Consider the following 4,191-nt stretch of genomic DNA (forward strand, 5'->3'; position numbering starts at 1 on the left):
CTCTGCCATCCATTACATTATTTCCTACTGCTCCATCTGCTAGTGTTCTTCCACATATTCCAAACATGGCAGGACAACAAGCACCCACCAAAATGGAAAGAATCATAGCCGCTAGGTATGGACCTCTAATACTGCCCACTCCTTTGAATGTTATGCCCACTGGAGAATATCAGAAGTATATGCCTAAGTTCACTGGGACTGAAGGTGTCACTGTGTTATGAAACGAGCTCAAGAAAAGATAGATCAACGCCTTAGAATTCAGCCTCTTCGAGGGGGCAACCTCCTTTACATTACATAAATGAAAAATTCTTGGATGATTCAAATGACAAAACCTCCTTTCTATATATAGGAGTCTAAGGAGTCACAATATAATCCAGCCGACCTAACAATAATAATATAAAGCCACAAAAATAATAATAGAGGGATTCTATGGGGCACAAAATAACAATATGGGGGTAATAGGGGCACAACAATATAAATAAGGGGTATAACTACAATAGTAATGGGGTAATCACTAGTATTATAGGGACCCAAATGCCCCTCTCCTTCAAAAAAGTGTTGTCCTCAACGCTTGAGTAGTTCTGGATACTTCTGCATAAAATTCTCATCCTCCCATGTGGAATCTTCAGCGGATAAGTTCTTCCACTTGATAAGATACTCTGAAATTGATCGATTTCGTAGCTGTCGAGTTCTTGTTTCTGTGACTGCTTCCGGTTCCAATATAATTTTTCCTTCCTCGTCAAGTTCTGGCAATATTGTTTGAATTGGGAGCTTGTCGCCTATAACCTTCTTTAAACATGAAACATGGAAAACTGGGTGCAATCGAGAAGCTGCAGGAAGCTCCAATTTGTATGCCATAGTACCAATCTTTTGCAACACCTTGTACGGACCATAATACTTTGGTGATAATTTATTATCCTTCTTAGCTTGCTTTAGGGACATTTGCTTATATGGTTGTAGCCGTAGGAATACCCAATCACCTACATCAAAACTTCTTTCACTGCGATGTTGATCTGCCTGTTGTTTCATTCTATTTTGTGACAACACGAGGTTATCCTTTAAGAGTTGGAGGACTTGTTGTTGATGTTCGATGTGATGTTCCACTGCCTGAACCTTAGAATTTTCTCTTAAATATGATGTGATGGATGGTGGTTGATACCCATAAAGTGCCATAAATGGGGTCATTTTTGTTGCTGTATGGAAGGAAGTGTTATACCACCATTCAGCCAGAGGCAACCATTTGACCCATTGTGTCTGTTTATCAGATACAAAGCAACGAAGATATCCTTCCAAACATTTGTTTACTATCTCAGTTTGCCCATCAGATTGAGGATGATAAGATGAGCTATGAGCTAACTGAGTACCAAGACAAGAAAATAATTCTGTCCAAAAATTTCCAGTGAAAATGGGATCTCTGTCACTTACAATAATCTTTGGGTTTCCATGTAGTTTTTGAACTGTTTCCATAAATGCAGTAGAAACTGTACTGGCTTTAAATGGATGTGATAATGCACAAAAGTGTGCATACTTGGTAAGTCTGTCAACTACCACCATGATGACACTCTTTCCCTCAGACTTGGGTAAACCTGTGATAAAATCCATTGAAACCTCCTCCCAACGTTGGCTTGGAATGGATAAAGGTTGTAATAGACCCAGTGTCTTAATTGTTTCAACTTTATTTTTTTGGCAAACCAAACATTCTGCCACAAACTTTTGAATATCTGATTTAAGGCCATCCCAAAAAAATTCCTTCTTAACCCTGTGGTAAGTTTTTAAAAATCTTGAGTGCCCTCCTAAGGGAGAAGTGTGCAATTCCATAAGAATCTTTTGTTTTAGCTGGGAATTCTTACAGAGGTATAAGCGATCTTTGTACCATAACGAATCATTTTGCCAGCTAAATGTATCAGAAGTACTGGAATCTTGTTGTAGCTTTTGAATAAGTGCCCACACTTCTTCGTCATTCTTCCATTCCTCCCTTGCTTCGTTTATCCAATCTGGTTGGATAATAGAAATGGCACACAACAATGCTTCCACATCCTCATCCTTTCTTGAGAGTGCATCTGCCACCACATTTTGCTTCCCTTTTTTGTAGATGATTTCAAAGTCATAACCCAACATCTTTGTGACCCACTTTTGTTGCTCTTCAGAGGATAATCTTTGTTCTAAAAAGTATTTAAGGCTATCATGATCCGTTTTTACCTTGAAGTGCCTTCCCATTAGGTAGGGTCGCCATTTCTTAAGTGCATGGAGTATTGCCAACATTTCCTTCTCATAAATAGCTTTGCTTAAAAACTTTCCCTTGATTGGACGACTTTCAAAAGCAATGGGTCTTTCATCTTGCATTAGAACAGCACCAATTCCATTTCCTGAAGCATCACATTCCACAATAAAGGTTTTTGTGAAGTTCGGTGTAGCTAAGACCGGTGCTTGGCACATTGCCTCTTTAAGATGTTCAAAGGCCTTTGTTGCTTCCGGAGTCCATGAAAATGAATCTTTCTTCAATAATGTTGTTAGAGGTGCTGCTATTCTCCCATAATTCTTAACAAACTTGCGATAATACCCTGTCAACCCAAGAAATCCTCGCAGATGCTTTGTGGGGATTTTACATTCCTTAATGGCTTTAATTTTGCTAGGGTCTAGCTTAACTCCTTCATGAGATACAATATGACCCAAATATTCCACCTCCTGGACTCCAAAGAAACATTTGGATCTTTTTGCATATAATTGTTTCTCCTCCAATAGTTGTAGCACCCTGTCAACATGTTCAACATGATCCTTCCAAGACTTGCTGTAGATTAGTATATCATCAAAAAATACTAACACAAATTTTCTAAGGAATGGTTTGAAAATTGAATTCATCAAACCTTGAAATGTTGAAGGTGCATTGGTAAGGCCAAAAGGCATGACCAAAAATTCATAATGACCCTCATGAGTTCTAAATGCCGTTTTCGGAATGTCTTCAATCTTCATTCTGTTTTGATGATATCCTGAACGAAGATCCAACTTGGTGAAGTAAATTGATCCATGCAATTCATCCAGTAATTCATCAATGACAGGAATGGGGAACTTATCTTTAATAGTGAGCTTGTTGAGCTCCCTATAATCCGGACACATGCGCCATGATCCATCCTTCTTGTGCACCAATACTACTGGAGCTGAGAAAGAACTTTGACTCGGTTGAATTATACCAGCCTCTAGCATTTCTGCAACCATACGTTCAATTTCACTTTTTTGGACATAGGGATATCTGTACGGCCTGATGTTTGGAGGAACACTTCCTGGAATCAGATGAATAGCATGATCATGATCACGCATAGGTGGGAGACCTTTGGGAGTCTCAAATACCTTGGAATGATTGTCCAGGACTTTTTGGAGATCTGGAGAAATAGATGATTCCAATGTGGAAACATCTAGCGAACATAATTGTGCAATTACACCTCTTTGCTCCTTTTTTAGAAGCTTAGTCATGGCATTAGAGCTGATTATCTTTCCTGGTTTCCCTGCAATACCCCTTAATTCAACTTCCTTTCCTTCTGTAGAAAATTTGATGAAAAGTTCTTGAAAATTAAAAGCTATTGTACCCAAGGATTGTAGCCATTGGACTCCTAGTACAACATCAGCACCTCCCATTGGAATGGAAAGCATTGGGCTAGTCAATACATATTCTCCCATGGATAGCTTGATATTATGGCACTTTCCAGAGCAATTTATTGTTCCTCCATTTGCAATCATCACTTGACACTCTGGTGCTGGATATAGGAAGCAATTCAATTCTTTTGCTACCCTACAATGAATAAAATTGTGGGTGCTTCCTGAATCAATCAATACTATTACCTTTTTCTTCTTGATTTGTCCTTCTATCTTGATGGTTTGAGGAGTGGTAATTCCGGCCAATGCATTACAAGATATGGTCGGATTTATTTGTTCTTCATCTAGGCTTTGTTCCTAGAGTATATCCTCTTCTTTTGACCTTTCTTGCTCCTTTTCTTCTTCCTCTTCACAATCTATGTAGAATAATTTCTTCTCAGCACACTTATGACCTTTTGTGTATTTGCTATCACAACTGTAACAAAGCCCTTTTGCTCTTTTTTCTTCCAATTGTTGTGGTGTCAACCTTGTAGGTTGTGGAAGACTAGGGGCAACAACACTTCCGTCTTTATAGTTGTGAGTGGTATGCTTCCTAGTTTCCAT

Source organism: Pinus tabuliformis, chromosome 7 (assembly GCF_031772625.1).
Source record: "Pinus tabuliformis cultivar Carrire ecotype Pingquan chromosome 7, CPIR1, whole genome shotgun sequence".
Lineage (NCBI taxonomy): Eukaryota > Viridiplantae > Streptophyta > Pinopsida > Pinales > Pinaceae > Pinus > Pinus tabuliformis.